Here is a 24,666-nt window from a genome sequence, read left to right as displayed (position 1 = left end):
TATGTAGTATATATAGATAAAACATATATATATATATATATATATATATACTACATCAAAACAGATGGTGGACATTTTGTCTATTGGAATTCAATAGAAGAGGTTGTTCAATGTTCTTGCCAAGAGTTTGAATTTTCAGGAATTTTGTGCAGGCATTCTATTTGAGTACTTAGTGCTCATAACTATTTCATGTTGCTTGATAAATATTTGTTGGCTAGGTGGAGGCAAGAAAATCTATTGGTTCTAAAGTTTACTCATATGATGAAATCCAGAAATGATAACAACGAGTTCCAGAGTCTTCATTCTACATTCAGGGATTTGACTCTTGAATCTTTAAAGACAAAAGGTCGTCTTGAATATGCTAAGAAGAAATTGCAAAGAGTGCTGCAAATTGTTCAATGCTTTCCTGAAATGAGCATATGAGTGAAGAGCATGAACATGTTTCTATTAGTCAATCTATAGAGAGCAATTCTCTAGATGAAGATTATCACATTGAAAATCCACAACAATCATAGACAAAGGGAAGAAAAAAAGGAAAAAGGTTAGTTGGGGGCACTGAAGCTGCAAAGAAACTAAGATATTGCAAGGTTCCTAATTGCGGTGGAACTGGCCACGACTCAAGAAATTGTCCACTGAAAAGGAAAATTTCATGTGTCAACCCAAAGGGTCATCACTTGTTTCCTTACTCATTCTGTGCTTCTGAGGCCTTGAAAACCTCATTTGGGGTTGCCTCGATATGCGTCCGCAGTCCGGGCGCGTAGCCGGAAAGCTTAAATATGAATTTTGTGAGGAAAATGTTAAATTTTGATATTAAATTGGATAAATTTGACTTCGGTCAACATTTTGGGTAAACGGACCCGGACCCATGATTTGACGGTCCCAGAGGGTCCGTAGGCAAATATGGGACTTGGGCGTATTCCCGGAATCGAATTCCGAGGTCCCAAGCCCGAGAAATGAATTTTTCTGTGAAATTATTTTCTGGAAATGATTAAGGAAAATAAAAATGAAATTTGATTAAAAGACTATGGTATAGGACTCGTATTTTGGTTCCGGCGCCCGGTACAAGTCTTATATATGGTTTAAGCGCTTTCTGTAAAGTTTGGTTGAAATCGGACGTCGTTTGACGTGTTTCGGACTTAAAACTCTAAATTTGAAAGTTTATGAAGTTTGAATAAAAACTAGTGATTTTGAGGTTTGATTCATTGTTTATGATGTTATTTTGGCGATTTCATCGCACGGATAAGTCCATAGGATGTTTTTGAGGTTGTGCGCATATTTGGTTTGGAGCCCCGAGGGCTCGGGTGAGTTTTGGATATGTGTCGGATTGCATTTTTGCATTTTTGAAAAATCTGGTGTTTTCAATTCTGCAGCTTTCGCATTTGCGAAGCAGGTCTCGCAAATGCGAACTCGCAAATGCGAGCATGGCATCACAAATGCGAGAAGAGGGAGTCAGCAGCTGGGGTCGCAAATGCGACCAAATGGTCCGCAAATGCGAAGTCAGCAGCTGGGGGAATTCTGCTGGGTTCGCAAATGCGAACCCAAGTTCGCATTTCTCACATCAGCAACCTGCATATTTTACACTTAGCCGAAATTTTGAGTCATTTTAACATTCTTTCAAAACACAAACCTCTTTGGGCGATTTTCCAAGAACAAGACTTCTTCCAAATCATTTGTAAGTTGGTTTTTACTCATTTCTTTCAATCTTTAACATCATTTAACATGTTTTCAACTTAAAATCAAAGATTTTCATGGGTGAAATTGGCGGTTTGGGTAGAACCTAGATTTTCTAAAAATTGGGGATTTGGACCTCAATTTGAGGTCCGATTTTAAAACAAATTGCATATTTGAGTTTGTTGGGGAATGGGTAACCGGGTTTTGGTTAGAAACCTCGGGCTTTGACCACGTGGGCCCGGGGGCGATTTTGGAATTTTTGGAAAAAACTTTGGGAAATTCATTTTTATGCATTCAAATTGATTCATTTAGCGTTTATTAAAGCAATTAAGTAATTTTTGGCTAGATTCGAGCGGATTGGAGGTGGAATCACTGGGTAAAGCCATAGTGGAGGTTGAGTTGAGTTCAAGGCATCGAGGTAAGTGTTTAGTTTAACCCTAGCTTGAGGGAATAGGAGTTGAGTCTTAATTGTAACTTGTTAATTGTCGAGTACGATGTATAGGCATAGTGACGAGTATCTATACATTGGTGTCTAGCATGACCGCGAGTCCTTATTTTGCGAATAGTTTGGTTGTTGTTATGCCTTCCATGCTAAATTGATGACTTCTATATGTTGTAAAGATCTTGTGAAAGAAATTGTGATCTTTGAACTTCGTGGAGCATTGGCTCGGGTTGAAATACAAATTGTGAAGGTATATGAGAAAAGTAATTCATTGAAGCATTGGCTCAAGTGATAACGTGAACTATGAGATGAAAGTGAAAGAAAGTGAAGAGTTAATGATTTATTCCCTTGCCGGGACGTTGTTGGTTATTGATGTTGTACCCTTGCCGGGTTTTTAATTGTTTGTTTGTGTACCCTTGTCGGGATGTTCATTACTGTTTTATTATTCCCTTGCCCTTGTTTGTGATTGTTGATTGGGTGAGGAAGAGTGTTAAAGCACGAAGGGTGATGCCGTGTGTCACGACCCAACCCCCGGCCGTGATGGCGCCCAACACATCACTAGGCAAGCCCGACCTTTCAACAATAATCCCAACATTTGATGATTCATGAATTCAAACACAGTTATTAGTTACTAAGCCAATTTATCAAAAGTCTAGAAATACTGAGTAATATACGAAAGTCTAACAAGGTACTGGAGCATAAGCCCAAACAGGATCCGGTGTCACGAACACGAGCCTCTAATACAGGGTGTCATCCTACAACAAGTATGTCTAAGAAAAACAGAATAGGGGAAAAATATAGGGATAGGAGGGAAGGATCAAGGCTGCGAACGCCATGCAGCTACCTTGATGCTCCCGAATACTGCTGCTCCGCTAAACAGGTCGTCCCTCAGCCTGTGATGCACCTTGTGCAGGGAGTAAAGTGAGTACTCCGACTCAGTGAGTAATAAACATAAATAATGGCTGAAGGTAAGATCCGCTGAAGTACACCACCCGGCCTCTGATGCTCATATTTCACCTGCTGGCAGTTGAGACACCGAGCTACATAACTCACAATATCTTTCTTCATTCTCCTCCGCCAGTAATGTTGCCTCAAGTCCTGATACATCTTCGCGGCACCCAGATGAATGGAATACCACGAGCTGTGGGCCTCCTCTAATATCAACTCCCGAAGCCCATCCACATTGGGCACGCAAATCTGGCCATGCATCCTCAACACGCAATTATCATCAATAGACACATCTCTGGCATCACCATGCTGGACCCTGTCCTTAAGGACAAGCAAATGAGGGTCATCATACTGGCGCTCTCTAATGCGGTCATACAAGGAGGACCGAGAAACCACACAAGCCAACACCCGACTAGGCTCTGAAATATCTAACTTCACCATCCGATTGGCCAAAGCCTGGACATCAACTGCAAAGGGCCTCTCCCCAACTGGAATGTACGCCAAACTACCCATACTAACCGCCTTCCGGCTCAAAGTATCGGCCACCACATTGGCCTTCCCTGGATGATACAGAATGGTAATATCATTGTCCTTGAGTAACTCAAGCCACCTCCGCTGCCTCAAATTAAGATCCTTCTGCTTGAACAGATGCTGAAGACTGCGGTGATCAGTGAATACCTCACAAGATACTCCATATAAGTAGTGCCTCCAAATCTTCAAAGCATGAACTATAGCAGCCAACTCCAAATCATGCACGGGGTAGTTCTTCTCATGGGGCTTCAACTGACGAGAAGCATATGCAGTGACTTTACCCTCCTGCATCAACACACATCCGATCCCCACTCTCAAAGCATCACAATATACAGTGTAAGAACCTGAAGCTGATGGCAATACCAATACTGGAGCTGTGGTCAAAGCTGTCTTGAGCTTCCGAAAGCTCTCCTCGCACTTGTCCGACCATACAAATGGTGCACCCTTCTGCGTCAACTTGGTCAAGGGCGAAGCAATAGATGAAAAACCCTGGACGAACTGGCGATAATAACCCGCCAAACCGAGGAAACTCCGAATCTCTATGACTGAGGACGGTCTAGGCCAACTCTGCACCGCCTCTATCTTCTTTGGATCAACCTGAATACCATCACTGGACACCACGTGCCCCAGGAAAGCCACAGAACCAAGCCAAAACTCGCACTTGGAGAACTTTGCATAAAGCTTCTCCTCCCTCAATCTCTGTAGTACCACTCTCAAATGCTGTGCGTGCTCCTCCTGGCTACGGAAGTACACCAGGATGTCATCAATAAAAACAATCACAAATAAATCCAGATACGGTCGAAATACACTGTTCATCAAGTGCATGAACGCAGCTGGGGCGTTAGTCAGCCCGAAGGACATAACCAGAAACTCATAGTGCCCATATCTATTCTGGAAAGCAGTCTTCATAATATCTGAATCCCTAATCTTCAGCTGGTGATAGCCTGAACGTAGATCAATCTTGGAGAATACCTTTGCCCCCCTGAAGCTGGTCAAACAAATCATCAATACGAGGCAGGGGATACTTGTTCTTCACTGTCACTTTGTTCAATTGCCTGTAGTCGATGCACATTGTCATTGTGCCATCCTTCTTCTACACAAATAAGACCGGTGCACCCCACGGTGACACACTCGGACGAATGAACCCCTTATCTAGGAGTTCCTGAAGCTGATCCTTTAGTTCTTTCAACTTCGCTGGTACCATGCGATACGGAGGAATAGAAATGGACTGAGTGCTCAGCACCGGATCAATACCAAAATCAATGTCCCTGTCCGGTGGCATGCCCGGCAGGTCTGCTGGAAACACATCAGGAAAGTCCCTCACAACGGGAACAGAATCAAGACTAGGAGTCTCAGACCCAACATCTCTCACAAAAGCCAAATACAATAGACAACCTTTCCCAACCATCCGCTAGGCCTTTAGGAAAGAAATCACCCTGCTAGGAACATAGTCAGTCATACCACGCCACTCAATCCTCGGAACACCCGGTATAGCCAACGTGACTGTCTTAGCATGACAGTCCAGAATAGCATGGTACGGAGATAACCAGTCCATGCCCAGAATAACATCAAAATCTACCATTCTCAACAGCAACAAATCAACTCGGGTCTCCAGACCCTCAATAGTCACCAGACAAGACCGATACACATGGTCTACAATAATAGTATCACCCATCGGGGTAGATACGTGCACAGGTAAAGCAAGACACCCATGGGTCGTACCCAGATGATGGGAAAAATATGAGGACACATAAGAATAGGTAGACCCGGGATCAAATAAGACAGAGGCATCCTTGTGGCAGACTGAGATAATACCTGTGATAACAGCATCTGATGCAATGGCGTCCCTCTTGTCTGGGAGAGCATAGAATCGAGCCTGGCCACCGCCAGACCGGTCTCCACCCCTAGGACGGCCCCTGGCTGCCTGGCTTCCACCCCTACCTGACTGGGAGGGTGCTGAAGTAGCTGGAGTAGAAGACGAGGGCTGATTTCTATGCTGAAACCGTCCACCACAACATTGAGGACCCTCCCTCTTCATATGGCCAAACTCACCGCACTAGTAGCAACTGCCTGGTGCTGGAGAAGGGGACTGAAGGGAACCCCTCGCTGCAGAAGAACCCTGGGCTGAAGAGGCATGAGAAGAGCTCTGCGCTGGGAGGGCACTAAGTGAAGGCTGGCCCTGCTGGAATCCCTGATGACCACGGCCTGAAGAAGCCCCACTATACTCTGGGCGAGCTGACTGAGGAGGCCTGAAGGAACGACCTCTACCACGCTGGAAGTGGCCCCTAGACGGAGCACCGCTGAAACTGCCTGAACCTCGAGGCCTCTTGGCCTCCCTCTCCTCACGCTCCCTACGGCGAACCGTCTCAATATCACGAGCAATATCAACTACCTCCTCGAACGAGGCACCCAAAACCCTCTCTCTGGTCATCAAAATGCGGAGCGAATAGTTGAGGCCATCCACAAACCTCCTAATCCTCTCCCGATCTGTCGGGATCATCCAAGTAGCATGACGAGCTAGCTGTGAAAATCTCATCTCGTACTGGGTCACAGGCATGTCCCCCTGAGTCAACCACTCAAACTAACGACGCAGCTCCTCCCTGCGAGACTGTGGTACGTACTTCTCCAGAAAGAGAGTGGAGAACTACTGCCATGTAAGGGGCGCTGCACCAACAGGCCTACGCCTCTCCAAATCCTCCCACCATGTAAATGCAGCCCCTGAAAACTGGAAAGTAGTAAAAGCCATTCCACTCGACTCCAAGATCCCTGTGGTGCGAAGCATACGCTGACACTTGTCAAGAAATCCCTGGGCATCCTCGCCCTCAGCACCACTGAACGCCGGAGACTGGAGCCTACCGAACCTCTCAAGATGACGCTGCTCATCGTCTGGCATAGCTGGAACCACATAGTCTGGAGCTGGTGCAACTGGGGCAACTGGTGCAACTGGGGCTGCTCCCGGTGTCTGTAATCCCTGAACAACCTGCTCAGGTGTGCGAGTAGCGGGGGTCTGATTGCCTCCCCCGGTCTGTGAAGTAGCTGCTGCAGTAGTGGCTGAGACTGCCTGGGCCAGGCCAGTGCAAACTGATAGTATCTGAGCCAAGGCCTCCTAGAGATCTGGAATCACAATGGGCACTGCTGGTGTCTGCACAGGTGCTGCTGGAGCATCTACGGCTGGAGGCTGGTCCGAAACTGGGGCAGCTGGTGGATCAACAGATGCTGCCCTCGCTGGTCTGCCTCGACCACAACCACGACCACGACCACGTCCACGCCCTCTGGTGGGTGGTACTGGTGGTCGTCCATCACGTTCGGTAGCACGAGTCCTCGCCATGTGCGAGAGAATAGAATACAGAAGTTTAGTTCTCGGACCAACAAAGTCGCACGACAAGAATTTCAAGAATATGAAGTTTTTCCTAAAGGTTCTGCAGCCTCTCGAGGATAAATACAGACGTCTCCGTACTGATCCGCGAGACTCTACTAAACCGGCTCATGATTCGCGAGACCAAGTAACCTAGGCTCTGATACCAACTTGTCACGATCCAACCCCCGGTCGTGATGGCGCCCAACACATTGCTAGGAAAGCCCGACCTTTCAACAATAATACCAACATTTGATGATTCATGAATTCAAACACAGTTATTAGTTACTAAGCCATTTTATCAAAAGTCTAGAAATACTGAGTAATATACGGAAGTCTAACAAGGTATTGGAGCATAAGCCCAAACAGGATCCGGTGTCACGAACACGAGCCTCTAATACAGGGTGTCATCCTACAACAAATATGTCTAAGAAAAACAGAATAGGGGAAAAATATAGGGATAGAAGGGAAGGATCAAGGCTGCGAACGCCATGCAGCTACCTTGATACTCCCGAATACTGCTGCTCCGCTAAACAGGTCCTCCCTCAGCCTGTGATGCACCTAGATCTACACACAAGGTGCAGGGAGTAAAGTGAGTACTCCGACTCAGTGAGTAACAAACATAAATAATGGCTGAAGGTAAGAAATCACTGAAAAACACAAGGCAAACTATAACTGGCAGTACCAAACCCTTAACAGTAAAACCAACAAGTCAATGAAATAATAGTACAGAAAGAACCATGACAGGTAAAACAGGTAAGTAATAAATGCATGAATGCAATGCAATGCATATACCGGTACACTCAGGTACCCACTGCGGTGTGCAGCCGGAGCCGACCATATATTTATCGTCGACGGCGCTCACTGGGGTGTGTACAGACTCCGGAGGGGCTCCTACAGCCCAAGCGCAAATAATCAAGCCATCTCGTGGCACCAACTAGGCCCTCGGCCTCAATATCAATATAATACTGTTGCAGCGTGCAGCCCGAGCCATCCGTATATCCAAAAATCACTATAAGCCCCTCGGGCACTTTTAAATCAGTAACTTACAGCCCAAAATATCATTTAAATTATCATTTGAGTTTTCAAATCTGGGAAAAAGGGGCTGAGTTTGCAAAATAATACTTAAAACCATGGAATGAGGTTAAACAATATGCAAAGTATGCAAAATCAGTGATATCAATCCCTGAAGTATTCAAATAGTCGGCACGAAGCCCAAATACAACAGTCAAATCCAAGTAACGATGAATTCCAACGAATTCTATTAGCGAAACACAGTAAAAGCATCACCGGGACGGACATAGTCACAATCCCCAACAACAAACAACCCCGCACTCGTCATGGAGTGTGTGCCTCGCCTCAATATAGCGTTACAATGTGAAATTCCGGGGTTTCAAACCCTCAGATCATCATTTATACCTATTACTCACCTCAAACCGGCCCAAAGTCTAGCCCGCTATGCCTTTTCCTCTCGAATCGACCTCCTCGCGCGTCGAATCTGATCAAAACCACAAGGAATACGTTACAATAGGCTAAGGAAACATAACCCAATCGAAAAGACTCGAAAAACATCGAAAATCACAAAGTTGGCAAAACCCGAGCCCCGGGACCACTTCCCGAAAAATTACAAAATTCACACCACCGGATTCCTCATCTCGCCACGAGTCCATACATGTCAAATTTACCAAAATCGGAGTCCATTTGACCCTTCAAATTTCCATTTTTAAATTGCCAATTTTCAAGCCCTAGCTTTACCCCCTTTGATGAATTTCAACCAATTTCCATGTTAGATTTATCATAATCTCATGTATTTAGGCCAAGGGACTTACCTCCAATCGATTCCCAGTCAAAACTCTCTTTAATTCTCGCCAAAAGCTCTCAAGGTCTCCCAACAATGGTGGAAAATATCCCAAGCTCGCGGATGAAATATTCAATAAAAACCCTTCTGCCCAGGCCGATTTTCGCTTCTGCGGTCCCGCTTCTGCTTATGCGGGACCGCTTCTGCGGCCATATCCCCGCTTTCGCGGTTATTCATTAAAAGTCCAAAACCGCTTCTGCGGCTAAATATCCGCTTCTGCGGAACTTCCTCTCAAGATCAAAATCGCTTCTGCGATTACCCGTCCGCTTCTGCGGACCCGCTGATGCGAAGGATGTTCCGCTTCTGCGGAACTACCTTACCAAACCATGGACCGCTTCTGCGGTAAGAGCCTCCGCTTCTGCGGTTCAAGACCCGCAAAAGCGAAAATACTAGTTGCAGCAACTCTTCAGTAATATGCAACTCCAAAACTCCCCGTTTAACCATCCGAACTCACCCGAGGCCCCCGGGACCTCAACCAAAAGCACATACATGGTCCTATACCCTATTCAAACTTGTTCAAATCCTAAAAACACATCCAACAACACAAAAATCCTCAATTCTCATCAATTTCAAGCCTAAGTTCTTCAAATTTTCCCGAAACTCGCATTCGATCAAAACCCAGCCAAATCACCTCCGAATCATCTGAAATTTTGCACACACATCCAAAATCACCTAACGAAGCTACTGCAACTCTCGGAATTTCATTCCGACCCCCGGATCAAAATCTCACCTACCAACCGGAATTCGCCAAAATACTAACTTCGCCAATTCAAGCCTAATTCTACACCGGACCTCCAAAATCAATTCCGATCGCACTCCTAAGTCACAAATCATCCCCCGAAGCTAGCCAAATCACCGGAATCACATCCGAGCCCTCTAACTAAATAGTCAATCTCCGGTTGACTTTTCCAAAATAAGCCTTCCTTAAAGAGACTAAGTGTCTCATTTTCTACCAAAACCAAACCAATTCAACTCTAACACCCAATTGCCAATAATGAAACATGAAGGAGCGTAAAATGGGGAAAACGGGGCGGTAACACATGAGACGACAGGTCGGGTCGTCACATCCTCCCCTACTTAAACAAACGCTCGTCCTCGAGCGGGTCAAGAAACATACCTCAAGTCTCAAATAGGTGAGACTAGCTCTCATTAGTAGGCGCCATCACGACTCCTAAGGGAGGAAAATCCGGGTCGTGACATTTCAGAAATCCCAGCAACTCAATCTCCTAACAAGTAAGTATATGAGTTTCATAATATCTAATCTCTTGTTAAATAGAGATATTCATAATGCATACAAACTGAAATAAATATTTCATTTTGGTTGCAGGATTCTAAAAGGATGGACAAAGAAGCTCTAAGGTGATCCAACTATGAAAAAGTCCTTTTCCTTTCCAGTATCAGCCATTGTAAATCATAGTTTGTTGATCTCAAGTTGAATTGGGTAGAGATAAAAAATTACAAGAAATTATTCTCTGTTTATGAACAAAAAATTAACCGTCGTACATCATTTTTTTGAATAGCGACATCTTTTATTTCATGTAAATTTTGTTTTAGATGAGTACAAGAGGAGGGGCTTAAATCAATGTGTTTTCATCTCTTACTACTTAATTTGAATCAGAAATCTTTTTGCTCATCAAAACAATATATTGTATCCCAGATCAATTATTTGAATAGGAATATGCTTTATTCCGTGTAAAAACTGGTTCAGATGTACAAGAGGAGGGGGACATCAAGCCTAACCTACAATATTATTTGGTAGAAGAAAACATCCTCTCTTACAATATTTCAAGAATAAGCTACTAGTTTCTAAAGCTAAAATCATGAAGGAGAATCTCCTCATTGTAGAACTTATAAGTGCTATGAATCTAAAAAAAATTTGAGCTTCAAAAATATCAAACTTTTCAGCAATCATGCCTTCCAGCTACTATCCATCTTCAATCACATAGAACTGACTTCTATGCTGCAAAAAAAAAAAGAGAAAGAGCTACACCCATCTAGTTATTTATCCATCCAATTATGAACATGAAACATCCATTATCCCAATTGTAAATTGTAGGAAGTAATTAAAAATATAAATAACCCAAGGAAAAATAATTGATTTACAATCTAGTGAAATACGCCACCAACCTTCACCCTTCTTACGCTTTCCGTCATCCATACGGAGCTAATAAAACTATACGAACTCTACCAAACAAGACCAACATCGTCGCAAAATAAATTGTAGATGTGAAAAATAAAATCCTAGAATTTAAGGACGAAGGCAAGAAGAAGAAAACAGAACAGATCTGCGTCCTGAAGTAGATCTTGAAAATATAGTTTTAGGGCATTATTTGAAGTGGTACTGAACTAGAAGATTACCTCCTAAAGTGGTAACACAAATTCACACAACTCCAAAACTGGTAATAGTTCTTAGTCTTAGGAAGAGAAAGAAAAAACCAGAAGAGAGAGAAGAGNGTAGGGTGCTAACATACTACCTTCATGTAGTATGTTAGCAAAACCCTATATATATATATATATATATATATATATATATATATATATATATATATATATATAGCAAAATAGATGGTGGAAGTTTTTTCTATTGGAATTCAATAGAAGAGGTTGTTCAATGTTCTTGCCAAGAGTTTGACTTTTTAGGAATTTTGTGCAGGCATTCTATTCGAGCACTTACTGCTCATAACTATTTCATGTTGCCTGATAAATATTTGTTGGCTAGGTGGAGGCAAGAAAATCCATTGGTTCTAAAGTTTACTCATATGATGAAATCCAGTAATGATAACAACGAGTTCCAGAGTCTTCGTTCTACATTCGGAGATTTGACTCTTGAATCTTTAAAGACAAAAGGTCGTCTTGAATATGCTAAGAAGGAATCGCAAAGAGTGCTGCAAATTGTTCAATGTTTTCCTGAAAATGAGCATATGAGTGAAGAGCATGAACATGTTTCTATTAGTCAATCTATAGAGAGCAATTCTCTAGGTGAAGATTATCACATTTTCACAACAATCTCAGACAAAGGGAAGAAAAAAAGGAAAAAGGTTAGTTGGGGGCATTGAAGCTGCAAAGAAACTAAGATATTGCAAGGTTCCTAATTGCGGTGGAACTGGCCACGACTCAAGAAATTGTCCACTGAAAAGGAAAATTTCAGAAATCCCAGCAACTCAATCTCCTAACAAGTAAGTATATGAGTTTCATAATATCTAATCTCTTGTTAAATAAAGATACTCATAATGCATACAAACTGAAATAACATTTTTATTTTTGTTGCAGGATTCTAAAAGGATGGACAAAGAAGCTATAAGGTGATCCAACTATGAAAAAGTCCTTTTGCTTATGAGAATCAGCCATTGTAAATCATAGTTTGTTGATCTCAAATTGAATTGTGTAGAGATAAAAAATTACAAGAAATTATTTTCTGTTTATGAACAAGAAATTAGACGTCGTACATCATTTATTTGAATAGCGATATCTTTTATCTCATGTAAATTTTGTTTTAGATGAGTACAAGAGGATGGGCTTTAATCAATGTGTTTTCATCTCTTACTACTTAATTTGAACAAGAAATCTTTTTGCTCATCAGAATAATATATTGTATACCAGATCAATTATTTGAATAGGAATATGCTTTATTCCGTGTAAAAACTGGTTCAGATGTGCAATAGGAGGAGGACTTCAAGCCTAACCTCCAATATTATTTGGTAGAAGAGAACATCCTCTCTTACAAAATTTCAAGAATAAGCTACTAGTTTATAAATCTAAATTCAAGAAGGAGAATCTCCTCATTGTAGAATTATAAGTGCTATGAATCTAAAAATTTCTTGAGTTTCAAAAATATCAAACTTTTCAGCAATCATGCCTTCCAGCTACTATCCATCTTCAATCACATAGAACTGACTTCTATGCTGTAAAAAAAAAAGAGTTACACCATCTAGTTATTTATCCATCCAGTTATGAACATGAAATATCCTAATTCCCAATTGTAAATTGTAGGAAGTAATTAAAAATATAAATTACCCAAGGAAAAATAATTGATTTACAATCTAGTGAAATACGCCACCAACCTTCAGCCTTCTTACGCTTCCCGTCATCCATAGGGAGCTAACAAAATTATACGAACTCTACCAAACAAGACTAACATCGTCGCAAAATGAATTGTAGATGTGAAAAATAAAATCCTAGAATTTAAGGACGAAGGCAAGAAGAAGAAAACAAAACAGATCTGCATCCTGAAGCAGATCTTGAAAATATATTTTTAGGGCATTATTTGAAGTGGTACTGAACTTGAAGATTACCTCAAAAGGTGGTAACACAAATTCACACAACTCCAAAACTGGTAATAGTTCTTAGTCTTAGGAAGAGAAAGAAAAAAACCAGAAGAGAGAGAAGAGAAGGGGCGTGGATGGTGGACGAACTAGATGGGGAAAGAACATGACTTGGCTTTAGTGTTTTATCTGGAATGACAAAAATATTCTTTTTATTTGTGAGTTGCCATTGCATCATTACGGATATTTATGTAAAATAAAAAATGGGTAGGGTGCTAACATACTACCTTCATGTACTATGTTAGTAAAATCCTATATATATATATATATATATATATATATATATATATATATATATATCACTACAGCAAAACAGATGGTGGACATTTTGTCTATTGGAATTCAATAGAAGAGGTTGTTCAATGTTCTTGCCAAGAGTTTAGATTTTACAGGTAATTTCTGCAGGCATTCTATNTATATATATATATATATATATATATATATATATATATATATATATATATATATATATATATATATATATATATATATATATAGGGTTTTGCTAATATACTACATGAAGCTAGTATGTTAACACCCTACCCATTTTTTATTTTACATAAATGTCCCTGCCACCTCAATAAGTGCTTAGCCTTTTTAGTCTTTTCACCTAAATTCTCCCAATTCACTTAATGCCCTAAAAATTATATTTTCAAGACCCTCCCGCTAAATTACGCCATTTACTGTACATAACTGGCGGGAAAAAAAGGGACCAAGCAACCATTGCTCTTCTATGAAATTTCAAGGTTATTTCTTAAGTTTTCTCTTCTTCCAACATTGACTAGTGCATAATGGAGGTAAGCATATAATATTTTACTACTTTTTCATTTGTTGATCAAATTTTGGGGTAAAAAGAATTTTTTTACTTTTGAAACAGAGGTGTCCAACGATTAAAGAATTTTTAGTTTATATTTGCTTTGTGCCTTTCAATTTGTTTCTTGCTTTTTGATTTATAACACAAATTTACAGTTTCAATGAACTGATTCTATAGTTGGATTACTTAGTATTTTGACAAAATTATTTCTTTTAACGGAATTAAAAAATACATGTTTTTAACAATACCAGTGATTTGATAATAGGAGTTTTAAGAAGCCATTGTCCATGTGGTGATATTGGGTGCTTTATTAATGGAGATATTAGTTGTAGGAACTACTACAACTTCAAATGAGGAACTTAGAAAAGAGAATGTTATTCATATTAGCGATGGTGATTTGCAAGTAGGAAAAGTGTTTGATAGTGATGATGAAGCTTACAATTACTATATGAATTTTGCTAAAAGTTTTGGTTTTTCAGTTAGACGTGATCGCCACTTAGGAAGCGTAGAACATCCTATGGGAATTTATAAAAAGGATTATGTTTGTCATCGAGCTGGTATCCCTCGTCCTCAAAAGGTAGTTGAAAAAGAACGACAAAGAAATCGAAAATCTTCCAGATGTAACTGTAAAGCCAAGATGTCCGTCGCCAAAGATATATTTGATGGCATCACTCGTTGGACAGTGGTATATTTTGATAATGTTCACAATCATGAACTTTTGAGTGATAAAGAGGTACGATTTCTCCCCGCTTATCGAAATATTGACATTGTTGATCAAACACGAATTACACTTCTTGCAAAAGCTGGTTGTTCAATAAGTTTAATCAGAAGAGAGATCGAATTAGAAAAGGGAGTAGATCAGGCCAATTGCCTTTCACAGAAAAAGATATAAGGAACTTTGTTCAATCAGAAAGTTCTACTAATATTGAAAGTGATGCCCTGGAGCTATTGAAAATATGCAAGAGCTTGAAAGACAAAGATGTTGATTTCCAATATGATTTCATTGTTGATGGATGTCAAAGACTCGAACATGTCATCTGGGCATTCGGAGACTCTATTCATGCTTATGATGTTTTTGGAGATTTAGTCGTCTTTGACACTACTTATCGATTGAATCGATATGAAATGCCATTAGGAGTTTGGATTGGTGTGGACAATCATGTCAATTCTATTTCTTTTCTTTTTTTTGGTTGTGTTCTCTCGCGCATGAGAAGGCATCTTCTTTTTCTTGGGCATTAAAGGTAAAAATCATTGTAATATCTAGCTACAACATTTTTTTTAGCTTTACTGATACTGTATATTTATTTTGCAGAGTTTCGTACGGCTTATGAATGGAAAGCACCCACAGACCATATTAACAGATCAAGATCTTGGCTTAATAGAAGCTATTGCCAATGAATTGTCGCATTCTAAACATGCCTTTTGTATATGATATATTACATCCAAGTTCTCTACTTGGTTTTCTTTTTTCCTTGGTTCAAAGTATTTTCAATTTAAATCTGAATTTTACAGACTTTATGAACTTGGTAACATCGAAGAATTTGAGCACCAATGGAATGAATTGATCTCTCAGTTTGACCTTGGATCAGATAGGCATATAAAATTGCTATATTTAAATCGTGAAAATATCTTGGGCACTGCCATACTTGAAGGGATACTTTTTTGTTGGAATGTCGACGACTGGACGCTAAGAATCTATTAATGCATATTTGGAAAAAAAATTACATGCAAGAACAAGTTTAAAGAATTTGTTGAGCAGGTTGCTACTGTAGTTAGTATAAGAAACCATGCTGGTGAAGAGCCAACAATGCGGCAAAAGTATTACAATCCTCAAATTAAGAAATTCATGGCGATAGAGAAACATGCATCAAAAGTTCTCACGCCCTTCGCCTTTGAGTTATTACAAGATGAGATGATACTTTCTGTTGAGTATGGTCTATTTCCACATACTGATGGATCATATCTTGTGCGTCACTACAGCAAAACAGATGGTGGACGTTTTGTCTATTGGAATTCAATAGAAGAGGTTGTTCAATGTTCTTACCAAAAGTTTGAATTTTCAGGAATTTTGTGCAGGCGTTCTATTCGAGTAATTAATGCTCATAACTATTTCATGTTGCCTGATAAATATTTGTTGGCTAGGTGGAGGCAAGAAAATCCATTGGTTCTAAAGTTTACTCATATGATGAAATCCAGTAATAATAACAACGAGTTCCAGAGTCTTCATTCTACATTCAGAGATTTGACTCTTGAATCTTTAAAGACAAAAGGTCATCTTGAATATGCTAAGAAGGAATTGCAAAGAGTGTTGCAAATTGTTCAATGTTATCCTGAAAATGAGCATATGAGTGAAGAGCATGAACATGTTTCTATTAGTTAATCTATAAAGAGCAATTCTCTAGATGAAGATTATCACATTGAAAATCCACAACAATCTCATACAAAGGGAAGAAAAAAAGGAAAAAGATTAGCTGGGGGCAATGAAGCTGCAAAGAAACTAAGATATTGCAAGGTTCCTAATTGCGGTGGAACTGGCCACGACTCAAGTAATTGTCCACTGAAAAAGGAAAATTTCAGAAATCCCAGCAACTCAATCTCCTAACAAGTAGGTATATGAGTTTCATAATATCTAATCTCCTGTTAAATAAAGATACTCATAATGCATACAAACTGAAATAAATATTTTATTTTGGTTGCAGGATTCTAAATGGATGGACAAAGAAGCTCTAAGGTTATCCAACTATGAAAAAGTCCTTATCCTTACCAGAATCAGCCATTGTAAATTATAGTTTGTTGATCTCAAGTTGAGTTGTGTAGGGATAAAAAATTACAAGAAATTATTTTCTGTTTATGAACAAGAAATTAGCCGTCGTACATCATTTTTTTGAATAGCGACATCTTTTATTTCATGTAAATTTTGTTTTAGATGAGTACAAGAGGAGGGGCTTTAATCAATGTGTTTTCATCTCTTACTACTTAATTTGAACAAGAAATCTTTTTGCTCATCAGAATAATATATTATATACCAGATCAATTATTTGAATAGGAATATGCTTTATTCCGTGTAAAAACTGGTTCAGATGTACAAGAGGAGGGGGACTTCAAGCTTAACCTCATATATTATTTGGTAGAAGAGAACATCCTCTCTTACAAAATTTCAAGAATAAGCTATTAGTTTCTAAAGCTAAATTCATGAAGGAGAATCGCCTTATTGTAGAACTTATAAGTGCTATGAATCTAAAAAAAATTTGAGCTTCAAAAATATCAAACTTTTCAGCAATCATGCCTTCCAGCTACTATCCATCTTCAATCATATACAACTGACTTCTATGCTGCAAAATAAAAAAAAAGAGTTACACCCATCTAGTTATTTATCCATCCAGTTATGGACATGAAACACCCTAATTCCCAATTGTAAATTGTAGGAAGTAATTAAAAATATAAATAAGCAAGGGAAAAATAATTGATTTACAATCTAGTGAAATACGCCTCCAATCTTCACCTTTCTTACGCTTTCCGTCATCCATAGGGAGCTAATAAAATTATACAAACTCTACCAAACAAGACCAACATCGTCGCAAAATGAATTGTAGATGTGAAAAATAAAATCCTAGAATTTAAGTACGAAGGCAAGAAGAAGAAAACAGAACAGATCTGCGTCCTTAAGCAGATCTTGAAAATATATTTTTAGGGCGTTATTTGAAGTGGTACTGAACTAGAAGATTAACTCTTAAAGTGGTAACACAAATTCACACAACTCCAAAACTGGTAATAGTTCTTAGTCTTAGGAAGAGAAAGATAAAAACCAGAAGAGAGAGAAGAGAAAGGGCGTGGATGGAGGACGAACTAGATTGGGGAAGAACATGACTTGGCTTTAGTGTTTTATCTGGAATGACAAAAATACTCTTTTTATTTGTGAGTTGCCATTGCAACATTAAGGGTATATTTATGTAAAATAAAAAATGGGTAGGGTGCTAACATACTACCTTCATGCAGTATGTTAGCAAAATCCTATATATAGAAGAGGTTTTGCAAAACCCTATATATATCACAACAGCAAAACAGATGGTGGAAGTTTTTTTTCTATTGGAATTCAATAGAAGAGGTTGTTCAATGTTCTTGCCAAGAGTTTGAATTTTCAGGAATTTTGTGCAGGCATTCTATTCGAGCACTTACTGCTCATAACTATTTCATGTTGCCTGATAAATATTTGTTGGCTAGGTGGAGGCAAGAAAATCCATTTGTTCTAAAGTTTACTCATATGATGAAATCCAGTAATGATAACAACGAGTTCGAGAGTCTTCATTCTACATTTAGAGATTTGATTCTTGAATCTTTAAAGACAAAAGGTCGTCTTGAATATGCTAAGCAGGAATTGCAAAGAGTGCTGCAAATTGATCAATGTTTTCCTGAAAATGAGCATTTGAGTGAAGAGCATGAACATGTTTCTATTAGTCAATCTATAGAGAGCAATTCTCTAGATGAAGATTATCACATTGAAAATTCACAACAATCTCAGACAAAGGGAAGAAAAAGAGGAAAAAGGTTAGTTGGGGGCATTAAGCTGCAAAGAAACTAAGATATTGCAAAGTTCCTAATTGCGGTGGAACTGGCCACGACTCAAGAATATGTCCACCGAAAAGGAAAATTTCAGAAATCCCAGCAACTCAATCTCCTAACAAGTAAGTATATGAGTTTCATAATATCTAATCTCTTGTTAAATAAAGATACTCCTAATGCATACAAACTGAAATAAAAAATTTTATTTTGGTTGCAGGATTCTAAAAGGATGGACAAAAAAGCTCTAAGGTGATCCAACTATGAAAAAGTCCTTTTGCTTACCAGAATCAGCCATTGTAAATCATAGTTTGTTGATCTCAAGTTGAATTGTGTACAGATCAAAAATTACAAGAAATTATTTTTTGTTTATGAACAAGAAATTAGCCGCCGTACATCATTTTTTTTAATAGCGACATCTTTTATTTCATGTAAATTTTATTTTAGATGAGTACAAGAGGAGGGGCTTTATCAATGTGTTTCATCTCTTACTACTTAATTTGAACAAGAAATCTTTTTACTCATCAGAACAATATATTGTATACCAGATCAATTATTTGAATAGGAATATGCTTTACTCCGTGTAAAAACTGGTTCAGATGTACAAGAGGAGGGGACTTCAAGCCTAACCTCCAATATTACTTTTGGTAGAAGAGAACATCCTCTCTTACAAAATTTCAAAAATAAGCTACTAGTTTCTAAAGCTAAATTCATGAAGGAGAATCTCCTCATTGTAGAATTTATAAGTGTTATGAATCTAAAAACTTTTGAGCTTCAAAAATATCAAACTTTTCAGCAATCATGCCTTCCAGCTACTATCCATCTTCAATCATATAGAACTGACTTCTATGCTGCAAAAAAAAGAGTTACACCCATCTAGTTATTTATCCACCCAGATATGAACATGAAACATCCTAATTCCCAATTGTAAATTGTAGGAAATAATTAAAAATATAAATAACCAAAGAAAAAATAATTGATTTACAATCTAGTGAAATACGCCTCCAACCTTCATCCTTCTTACGCTTTCCGTCATCCATAGGGGGATAATAAAATTATATGAACTCTACCAAACAAGACCAACATCGTCGCAAAATGAATTGTAGATGTGAAAAATAAAATCCTAGAATTTAAGGATTGAGGCAAGAAGAAGAAAATAGAAGAGATCTGCGTCCTGAAGCAGATCTTGAAAATATATTTTTAGGGCATTATTTGAAGTGGTACTGAACTAGAAGATTACCTCAAAAAGTGGTAACACAAATTCACACAACTCCAAAACTGGTAATAGTTCTTAGTCTTAGGAAGAGAAAGAAAAAAACCAGAAGAGAGAGAAGAGAAGGGGCGTGGATGGAGGACGAACTAGATGGGGAAAGAACATGACTTGGCTTTAGTGTTTATCTGGAACGACAAAAATACTCTTTTTATTTGTGAGTTGCCATTGCANAATCATACGAGGGAGTAGGATCGCTATGATCCTTTCATAATTGCACATAACGTTAGGCAAGTGTATTATGCTCCTTATCCATTGCGACAGAATAAGTCTGATTGGTGGGTTGTAATAAAAACTAAGCATGTAGGTAGGGTGGAAGTCGAGAATGTGTTAGATGTTGCATATCAAAACGATATCTCCAGTGTTCACCAAATAGTGGACGATAAGTTAGAAAATAATTTGGAACATCCTGAACGCATATTGGAAGAAGTTGATAAAATGAAGTAACAATTATAGAAAATGACGACGAAGAATCAACTGATAAAATTCAAACAAGTGAGGACAAGGAATACTTGGATGAGGAACAATACGTCAACGAGGATTAAAATGTTGGGTTTTTAAAGCACTTTCATTTTATAAGTAGTTTCTTATATGTTTCAATCTAAATATTGTATTATATTATGTAGATGGCAGGCAAGGTCAAGGTAACAATGACCCTACTAGTTCTCGGGGTCGAGAAAAGGTTAGGAAGGGAAAGAGGAGGGTAGAATCTGAGGATAATAATACTCCCTCTTTTCCACCCTTTTTAGAGATGCCTATATCTTATCCTCCACCACACGGTTATACTGAGCTGCCACAGCAACACGAGGCATACACTTTCATCCAGACACCAGGTCTTCCATCACGGGGCCATAGGACTATACATCTGACATATAGTCAAGTTGCCTCATAGCCACGTGGATCGCAGCCATCTGCATCATAACCACGTGGATTGCATCCCTACATATCACAGCCACATGGATTGCATCCATCCATATCATAGCCACTCGGGTCATAAAATCATAGCTACATGGATCGCATCCAGCTATGTCGTAGTAACAGGGATCGCAGCCATCTTCATCATCGACTCCATACATTTCAAGCCTTAGCCAACGAGACCGTAGCTCTGAGCCCCCTACACCATCTACACATGCCTCTGATACACATGTTGAGGATGATGATCCAGAGGTAGTGCATTATGATCGCTATGGCGGGACCATCATAGTCCTTGAGGGTGATGAGTAAGAGTTATTTGTTAATTTTGCGTTTATTGTTTTATAATACTTTTACTAATATATTCATGTGTTATTATTGTTAAATTGCAGGTTCAATTCGGGTAAGCAGACTACGAAGATAATCACCAATACGATCAAATAGCTTTATGATGGCCCTTATACGACTTGGACTGATTTCCCATTCTCGCTGAAGGAGCAAATTTTCAGTCAGTTTAAGGTATAAATGTTCTTTTAAGCAGTTTAATAATTTATATTTATGATGTTTCCATCTAATATTTAACTTCTGAAATGCATAGCAAGTGTGTATGGGAAAACCGCTATAGCGAGGAATCGGCTGCAAGTTTTCATTATAAAGTCCGCAAGAGATTGGCGGATCATTTCTCGGATGGCAGAAAGAAGAACAAGAGGCATGACTGATGTCTGCATCATTATGGGATGATTTGTCAAGGCAATGGCAGACCGAAGATTTCTTATAGAGGAGCGAAAAAGGAAAGAAAACTCGCTCTTCCGAGAAGGGAGGCTCCTTGCACACTGGGGGTGCTATCAGCATCGGGACAATAAGAAGAAGATTGGTAATTGCTTAAATTATTTTACTTTTCTAAGTATATCAATTCTATTTATTAACTAAATTAATTTATTTTTAGGAAAAGAAGTATGGGCGTCCAATGAGCCATGATGAGCTATTCAAAGAAATGTATATTTTAAAGAAGAAGAAAGAGGGGGATGGAGATATGTGGGTCAAGGACCGGTCAGAGACTGCATATGTAAGCTTTCAATTTTCTATAAGTAATATAATTTACATTTATAAGAATTTTTAAATATATTTAGTTTAAAATAATGTAGGGTCGTTAACAAAGTAACGTGGAGGAATTCATTCGTAGTTAGCCAGCTGGTGAATCGGGCGAGCCAACCCAACCTTTGGACGAGGATGCTGAAAGAATATGGTTGGTGGCTGTTGGCGATCTAAAAAGTGGGAAGGTATACGGGCTTCTGCAAAAAAAGTCCATCGCTATAGGTATGGAATGCAAGGGATAGGGACTTCCTCACAAGGTGAGGAACTTAATAGAGAGAACCTCTCGGCTATGCGAGAGATAGTGACAAAGCTTATATCTGAGCTAGAAGCGGCCAAGGAAAGAGAAAGGCTTAGAGATGCTCAATTCCTTGGTATGCAAGCTCATATAAGAACTCTCCTTTCTACTGGAGATTTTCCGTTGCTCCAGTCTCGTGATTCATCGCCAGAGGCTCGACCTCCATGTGATCGTTCCTCCCCGTGATCGTTCATCCTGTCCTCCACAAGACCGTTCTCTATACCATCTTGTAGATGAAAGTACATCAGATTGTGATGATGTTATAGAAATACCCCTTGACCAATACTTTGATATACTTTGAACTAGAGTAATAGAACTAGTTTTGAATTAGATTGAACAATTTAGAACTTGTTGTAATTAGTTTTTGCTTGGTTTTGGATTGTGATGTTCAATTGAACTTTAATTTGGTAGTTTTAAAGTATTAATTGGATGTTTGGTTGTTGTTGTTGTTGTTGTTGGATGTTTGATTGGATTTTTGGTGAATTAGGGGTTGTATGTGGTGAATTGGTGGTTATTAGAAGTGAATTGGGGGTAGTGGTATGTTGTTTTTATTTGGCAGGTGGTGTAGCTACCATAACCGGCATTTTCTGCCAAAATTAATCCCAGAAAACCGACCAACCTTGGTCGGTAACTAATAAAAGAAATTTTAAAATTGCAAATTACCGACCAATATTGGTCGGTTAATGTACAATGAATTCCCAGAAATTCAACATTACCAACCAAAGTTGGTCGGTTAGTTGCCTGCCTGTCCAGTTTACGACCAAAGTTGGTCGGTATTTTTAAATTTTAATTATTTATTAAAAAAAATATTTCCAGTACCGACCAAAATTGATCGGTTTTTTTAATTATTTATAAAAAATATATATTTTTCAATACCGAGGTCGGTAAGAAAAACTAATAAATTTAAAATATCGACCAAGTTTGGTTGGTAAAATCAAATTGTTAAAAGAAGATTTCGACCAATGTTGATCAGTAAGTCAATGAAATTGTCAGATGGTTGTGTAGAGCATACTGAACAATGTTGGTCAGTAATTTCCAACCGACTTTGGTCGGTATCTCTTCCGACCTTCAAAATACCGATCACACGTTATTAGTCGCGTTTTGAACGGTTATTAGCCATCACCGACCTACTTTATCAGTTTTTGTGTACGATTTTTTCCGTATTTCTAGTAGTAGTGTGTGTTCATCGTGTAATATGACCCCTGATACTATAGGCTTTGTTGGGTGTGTAAACAAAGTCTCACATTGGTAGCTGAAAAAATCGAAAGCTTACACATAAGGTATAGAGAGATCTCTTAATGGTGTGAAGCCTTTTGGTGAAACCTATTACATCCCGTAATTCTGTACGTTGAATTTGTTGTAAGATAATTGGCATAGGTTCAAGGATAAGACTATTTTTGAGGTTATAATTATTTATGCTATTTATAGCAGGTGATAAGTAAGCGACGTGAAGGTTAGAGGGTAAACCAATCAAAGAAAATGAGTTTCGTTGAAGCTAGTCAATTTGAGATAAAATACGGTCCAAGCTATAACACCCCGTATTTATGAACTAGTGTCATACAAGGTACCACATGACCATGATAATAAAGTGTATAAAGTATGTTAAAAGTGAGTAGTATTTTAAGTAATTTGAGATAATTTATAATTATGTGAATAATTGGATAATTATTAATTTTTAGTGGAAGACTAATTAATTAATTAGCATTTTTGGATAAGCCTAATGGACCTCAAACATGGCAGCAAAAGGCTTGGAAAAAAAGTGACTCTTTGATTTGTATGCTAGGTGGCATAATTAGAGGAAATTGTGGCTAAGTAGTCACCTAAGTGGGGCCCACACCCACTAAGGTAAAAGTCTTCTTAAATTCAAAGAGAGATATCATATGGATTTGAATGGAAACGTGATTTGCTTTACAAAATTCGTATAAGATTATGTAAAAGCAGCGTGAAACGTAATTCTAAGAGAACATGGTATAATCTTTCTCAAGTATATCATACGGATTTTTTCCTATTTTGATCTGTTGTTACGTATTTTTCGCAAAAGTGTTAGAGGGATTGTCAAGAGAATCGGCTCAGGTATGTTAAGGCTATCCCTTCTTTCCTTTTGACATGATCCAAGTAACGATACGTAAACGTAATGTTATTTCATAAATGGTTCTTCTCTTAGTAACTAAGAAGGTCTACATTGTTCATTCTTGTAAAATGATATTCAAAGCATGCCTAAGTATGTTCCTAACTCTCTATTAAGGCATTCAATAAAGATGTTAATGTTCATAAGAGTATTATATGCATCAACATTTACCACCGAGCTACGGCCGATTGGGCAGTTACACATTTACCATCGAACTACGGTCGATTGGGCCGTTACCGCCGGTTGGGCAGTTATGTATCATTATTTACCACTGATTGGGTAGTTATGCATTTACCATTGAGCTACAGCCGGTCGGGCAGCTACCATTGATCAGTTGGGCAGTCATGCATCATACGATATAGATAATAGTCTCAAAGAGAAGCATTATATATATATATATATATATATATATATATATATATATATATATATATATATATATATATATATATATATATATATATATAT

This window comes from Nicotiana attenuata, unplaced genomic scaffold, assembly GCF_001879085.1.
Source record: "Nicotiana attenuata strain UT unplaced genomic scaffold, NIATTr2, whole genome shotgun sequence".
NCBI lineage: Eukaryota > Viridiplantae > Streptophyta > Magnoliopsida > Solanales > Solanaceae > Nicotiana > Nicotiana attenuata.
This window is presented reverse-complemented; position numbering follows the sequence as displayed.